The sequence below is a fragment of the Emydura macquarii genome, unplaced genomic scaffold (assembly GCF_026122565.2).
Source record: "Emydura macquarii macquarii isolate MOO-44397 ecotype Brisbane River unplaced genomic scaffold, CSIRO-AGI_Emac_v2 contig_318, whole genome shotgun sequence".
NCBI lineage: Eukaryota > Metazoa > Chordata > Testudines > Chelidae > Emydura > Emydura macquarii.
In genome coordinates this window covers 13309017-13316141 of record NW_027130455.1, presented here as the reverse complement: position 1 = coordinate 13316141, position 7125 = coordinate 13309017, and positions in this window count along the sequence as shown.

The following is a 7125-nucleotide window of genomic DNA, read 5'->3' as shown; positions in this document are numbered from 1 at the left end:
GCTATTTCACTCCACTCCACTCCACTCCACTCCACTCAACAACACAACACACCACCTCTGCTTCCTCCACCTTGTGCACTGTGTGTTTGGGGGGGGGGGGGGGGGGAGCCTTTTTATGGAGCACCTGGCTGATTCCCTAATTGGCCTCAGCTGGCTCCTAATTGCCCCCTCATGACTCCAGTCAGGCTGCAGGGAATAAAGCCCTGATCATCCTGGGGCTGATATACCTTCCATCGCATACTCTCCTGCTGCCCTCTGCCCTTGATATATCACAGTTTAAATTACATTGTCAATTACTTGTGGTATTTTAAATATTGTGTGCTTTTTAAATCTTTGTGAACAACGTTGGAGCTCTATTAATTAACATAAAATAAATATGATGAAATAGAGAGAGACAAGGTGTGTGAGATAATATCTTTTACTGACCAATTTCTGTCAGTGAAAGAGACAAGTTTTCGAGCTTGCACAGGGCTATGAAAACAACAATGAAATATAGACACATTATTAAAAAGATGTTAAATATCTAGAGGGGGAAACTAGCACAAGTCATTAGTAATAAAGTTACAGTTTTCTAAACATGATTCCTGGTGTAAGCATCTATAACTCCCCATGACTGAAACATAAGCCCAACTTTCAAACTCTCTGAGTTTAAGTACCTAAATACCCATTTGAATACCTAAATAGGCAACTAATAGCTTGATTTTCAAATTGCTGATGACTAATGAATCCCACTGAAGTCAATGGGAGGTAAAGGTGCTCAGCACTTTTCAAAATCAGGCCATAGCACCTAAATACCCATTCAAGCACCTGTTTTCTTCATTTCTCCCCTGGCCTGTAAAGCAAAATTTGAGCATCCGTTTGAAAACTTGACTCCTCATAGAAATTTAAAATCTTGTTAACAGTGATTCATCTGCCCTATTTTACTACTGGAAGACCTGGTGGATCTTTTATTTGTTAATCACAAAATTAAAATATGGCCTAATACTGAATCTGGCCACACATTTGCAGTTTTAGAGCTAGTACATGAAACAGAGATTTACAGTTTTTTTAAAACAGCAAACATTTTTAAGGATACAATGGAGCACAAAGATACCGTTGTAAATTCTGGGGAGGGGAAAATGTAAATAGCCATTGTCAGAAGTTCTCGAGGGTGACTGGTGCATTATCTGCTTGTAGGCAGGTACTGCCAGATACAGCTGGGTGGTTTGAACACAGAACTGGGAGCCAAAGATTTCTGATTTCTAATCCCACCTCTGAGAGTGACTCCTTTCTGTGCCCTGGAGCAAGGCATTCAACTTCTGTGCCTCAGTAGGCCAGTGAGTAAAACAGGGAGACAATACTAGTATTTACCTGCTGTTGGGATGATCAAGCAGTTGGGGTTTGTGAAGTGTTTTGACAATGAAAAGCACTATATATTATTCCTTGCATGTGAGGATGCTTTGCCCTCTTCTCTGGTAGGTGAAGAGCACTGGTGTCAGCAGATCAGAGAGAACATGCAAGGCCAAGGAGAGAGAGAAAGCTCCTTTTTCAGAGTCCCGAGGAGATTATGCAGGAAACTCAAACACATATGTTTAGCCACATCCACTTTATTGTTTATTTTAAAAAAGGAATCTTTTAAGAGAGCTGCAGTAAAATGGGTGGGGAGAACTCTCTCTCTCTCCCTCTTTATTCCAATCCCAAAAATGCGTCTGGTTTTTCATTCCATACTTACTGGCCATTGGTAAGTATACTCTAGTCTTACAGTTCTCTTACTACTCTGTTTTGTTTTCTCTGGCAGAAATTAGTGCTTTGTGGTCCCTCAAGAGGCTCTGAAATCCAGATTGGCTCCTGTAATAGGTCATGGAAGACTGGGACAAAATGTTTACTGGCTTGCTTTTTAAGCGTCATGGTACATTAACGGGCTAATCTAAAGTTTGGAGAACTTCAATTAGTTTACTTTCATAAGGATGTGCAGAACTCCTGTGCCAACAGCAGTCAAAGAAGGGCTGGGCAAGGAAGAGCTTCATAAAGGTACAGGAGCTACCTGTCCTCAAAAGGAAGTGTTATCTAATATTTAGATCATAGGGCTGGGAACTAGGATCCATGAGTTCCGCTGCTAGCTCTGCCACTGACTCACTGTAAATCCTTGAAGAAGTTGCTTACTCTCCATGCCTCCACTTACCCATACCTCATGCAGGTGTAGTGAGGTTTAAATAAGCAATGGCTGTTGTGTGTTTTGAACCCTTTGCATGAAATGTACTATACAGATGCAAAGAATTGTTGCTATAATTCCAGTGAATTACAAACCCAGGGGGTTAGACTAGATGATCCTTGCGGTCTCTTCCAACCCTATGATTCCATGAATTTTGACAAAAAGACTTCTATTGTTGGTGAAGGCCCTTTGTTTTGCATAGTTTTTGCTGTGGTTTTCTTGGAACTTTTAGAGAACCTGTGGGCAAATGTGGACTATAAAAGCCCACTCCAGAATACATTCTTGCATTTTCAGGCCTGGCATCAGTTAAGACAGAGAACAGGTGACTTAAAGAGCGTTTCTAATTCCAACCATTCGTGTGCTTACACTATGTGGCTTATGTTTGTTGTAGTCACCTTCCTTGTTGTGAGCTAAATGTGAGAGTTGATACCCACACAATCACCACACGGATACTGTGCACTTCTTCTGTTACCAGATTTGCCCTTCACCTTGGAGTATGCTCATTTATTAGGGTTACCTTCCTGGAAGGGGGTGTGATTCTACTAATGTACTGCTTGTGTTACTTGTGTGTTCATAGGGCTACAAGTCCCCTCCCAATGGAGCTATCCTGGAGGACCTCAGGTTTTCAGGGCTGGGTTCCTCCAGCACCAGATTCAAATAAACCCCCCATAGATACACACACACACATACACAGATTAACTTAGAAGGCAGAAGGAGCTGTGGCGAGTTCATTTAAAGCTAGGCATAATCAATTGATGCTGTGGAAAGGGCCAATTTTCATTTTAAAACATCACTGATAGAAACTCTCTTCAAGTGAAAGTGCCAGTGGGAGGCTGGCACAAAGACCAAGGGGGAGAATATGGCCTTTCTGTGGCTAAGCATTCAGAAGCCATCATTATACATTTCAGTTAGTTATTGTTACAATCAGCATCAATCGGTGAAAAAACATGCTGACATTTAGGACGACCATGATTTCCACCCTTTGTTTCTCTTTCATCTCCTCCTTTTTCTGTATCTCCCCCTTTCTTACATTTGTATAGCTCTGTTCCTGTCTTGCCTCTGCATTTCTTTCCCTCACCAATTCCCAGATCCCACCATGCACTGCAGTACCATACTTGCAATCCACTAAAACAACCAGCAACCAGAAAGCTAATGGTGACCTTTAAAGTGCCATAATTTGGTTATGGAGTAGGTCAATCTGATTACTGGAAAGGACTTCACACCTATCAGTTATTGTGTCAGGCTGTCTTTGGAGTCAGGAAGACAACAGTGGCTTGGATTACAATTATTTCCCCTTTTGGAAGATTTACCTTCACAAGCATGGGCAGAGGGAGGGAGACCATATGGGTAGATAGTCCTGCTGCTGGAGAAGTGCCTTTTGCTGTCCTTATGAAAATCAGTCCAAATTTGTATGAGTTATAAACTATGGAAAATCACCACCTTTTATACTGCAGCTCCAGTCGTGTGCGCAGGCCCCACTGAACATAGTGCACCATTCTGGATGACCAGACAGTTTTAAATGGTTCTGAGACATCATCAAAATGTATGCTGATAATGAGCCTTCTTTCTCCATCAAAATACCCATTGGTCTAAGTCAGTGGTTCTCAACCCATGGCCCACGGGCCACTTGTTGCCCAATCAGCACACAGCTGCAGCTCATGTGACATCCATACAGTATATATATTGTGTGGATGTAGGCCACGTAACACACAGAGCTGCATACGTGGCCACAATGGTAAATAGGTTGAGAACCACTAAGTACTGAGAGCACTGGGCTGGAAGGCAGGTAGGATGATCAGACAGCAAGTCTGAAAAATCTGGATGGAGTGGGGGGTAATAGGCACCCATATAAGAAAAAGCCCTGAATATCAGCACTGTCCCTATAAAATCCTGGTGACATCTAGTCACCCTAAAGGTGAGAGACTATGAGGTCCATCTACTCTGAAATAAAACCCCACAGCACCAAGTCTCAGAACCCAGGTTAATTAACTCAGGCTCATGGGGCTCAGGCTGCAAGGCTAAAAACTGCAGTGTAGATGTTCCGGCTCAGGCTTGAACCTGGCCTCTGAGACCCTTCCCCCTAACACGTTTCAGAATCCAGGCTCCAGCCTGAGCCCAAAAGTCTACATTGCTGTTTTTAGCTTCTCAGCCTGAAACCGCAAACCTGAGTCAGGTGACCTGGGCCATGCCACAGATCTTTTATTGGCATGTGGACATACCATATATGTTCAAACCAAACTTCTTCCAGTAAGTGCCTTTAATAGTTGTCTCTATCTAAGGGCAGATTTGCAGGCTCTATGTATTTAGTTTAATCCCCTTCCTCAATTATTTCTGTCAGGAGACCTGTGCAGCAGCAGCAACTGTTTTGAAGGCCAGAGTTTCACAGAATGTCAGCAGGTCAGTTGGAAAACACAGTATGATCTATGTGATACAGGTGCTGTGTGTGCAATTTGCATGAAGTACTTAGTACATGTGAGTGATGGAAAATGGTTACATTACCTTGCAATGCTGAAACAATTTATGGATTTCAGGTGTTAGGATACAAGTATATAATTTAGGTTTGTATAAATGTTTAGGTTAGGTATCTGCCTGAAATGATATTTTGGGCCTGCTTTTAGGCCTGCTTGCATGCTTGAAAGTTAAGGTTTTTAAAATACACATGTAAGCAAAGAAGATATAATGTGTTCCTTTTGCCTACCCACAATTAGATGGGTTTTCTTTATTACTGTGAGAAAAGATAAGGGATGTAGTTAAAATGTTTTGAGGTGTAGAAGGGGTTTGATATATGAATGAACAAATGAAGATAAGCTTGGTCTCCTCTTCAAGACAGATGTCAGAGCAAAGTCAAGCAACCAGTTGGGAGGAGTAAGGGGGGGTAAAGGGAAGTGTGAAAAACAAATGCTATAGGGCCATAAAGAGACCATAGCCAAAATGTACCCTCACTCCCTACCTCTCTCAAGACCCCCCAAAACAGAACATGACCATAAGGTGGAAGGGATGGTACAGGGCGGAAAGGGGGACTATGGGTATAATTAAGCCTACCGAGAAGAAGGAGGGGCAGGAGGGAGTACTGTCAGTGTACAGAGCTATGGTTAGGGAAAGAAGGAGCTCTATGAGCGTATAGAGGTATGATTAGGGGGAAAGGAAACTCTATCGGTGTACAAAAATATGGTTATGGAAAAGGAAGCACGACTGGTGTGGGCTATGGTTTTATGCTTGCTTGTTTAGCTACAATAAACCCATCACATTGCCTGCAGATTGGACTCTGGACTGTTGCTTTCCAGCAAACTGTATCTGGGAACTGAGGGGGAAAGGCAGGGGAGCCCGAACATTCAATGTAGAGTTGCTTGTTAAACTAAAGAACTTGAGTGTATAATGATTGTCTAGACTGGATAAGAAGATGAGCTTCCTCCCTTGAATTAAAGGTATAATCAGAGGAAAGATATGAATGTTGTGTTACTTAGCACAACTGGACAACACAAAAGGTATCAATACTGGACACAGACAATATAACTAGTGTCATCTAGTTGAACTTGAATGAGAACTAGGGGACTGGACATATTAAATAAGTACAAGTCCAGCAGACTAAGATCCAGGACAATAAGTGTCTTTACAAGAACCTTCATTGTGAATTTTGGGTTGGTTTTTACGGGAATGGAAGTGGGGAAGGGAGATCATGAACCAAAAAAGAATCTCAGTTGCATTTTAATGTCAAGGCCAATAAACTAGATAATGCAATTTTCATTATTGTCAGCAGCATGTCAGGCACCACTCATAATGAGCCCCTAGGAGCCTTGTAACAATAGGGTAATTAAATCACCATGTAAATGTGATGGCTTGACAAGTACAATACTTCTGAATGGATAAATGAGAAACAAAATACTGCATTTATAGGCCATAAAATCTGTATTTACATGGCAGGTACACTATGGAAATAATTAAGAAGTATTTTAATGGTCTTGTTGCAGGCACTGGCCTGGAACAAAAAGAGGGCCAGATCAGAACAGAAGTGAAGAAATATTTTTTTTCCCTAATGACACAAGCAGAATTGCTCCATACTAGAGCAAACTATTGGTACATCTCACCTAGAATGTCTAGACACCAAACTGAAATCAATGGGAATTTTGTCAAAGTAAAGTTTACAGAATTTGGCCCTCTGAACAAAGGCCAATAACTCATATTTGAGTGGAATAGGGGAAAAACAAGTACTGAGCCAACTGGGCAATGTTTCACCTTGGAGATAAAATTGCTTCCTGATACCCATTAGCTGTCAATTTATCCCATAAAACATAAGTTTCACTATTTGTGGGGCAAAATTCTGCCCCTGGATAAGTGCACTTGGCTCCCATTGACTTCCAAAACACCTGTGCATTTGCATTAAAGGGCAAAATTTGGTCTTTAGTGTATATAACTACAAATGTCATTAGTGATCATGAAATTTAGCAATACTTTTTGACCTTCTATGGAATTTCATTCCACAGGTTGTCCATACTGTTTCCTTTTATTTGTCCTTTAATTTGATTAAGTGACCTTTTCTTCTTCTATTATGCAATTGGATAATTTTTTTCATTGTGTGCTTCATAATTTTTTTAATTTTTTGATATTTTGGATTTTTTTCATTAAAAATTTATAATTTTTTAAATTTCTGTGTCTGTAAGAGAGAAAGTGAAGGGAAATCAAGTCAGTGTGGATGCTCTATTTTTGATTTTGGAGGAAGGAAGAACGGACATACTTGTTATTCCCATAGTAGATCTGAATTTTCTTCAGTCTGTTGAAATAACTAGACAGATTGCTATCATTGAGGAAGATCCTTAGTCTTGAGCATCTCTGTGTTTTCAATAGCCACCAATAGTCACTACTATAATGTAACAGTAACATACAAGCCAAGGGAGTATGCAGAAGGAAATAATGTCACAAATAGGCAAAGCAACAGC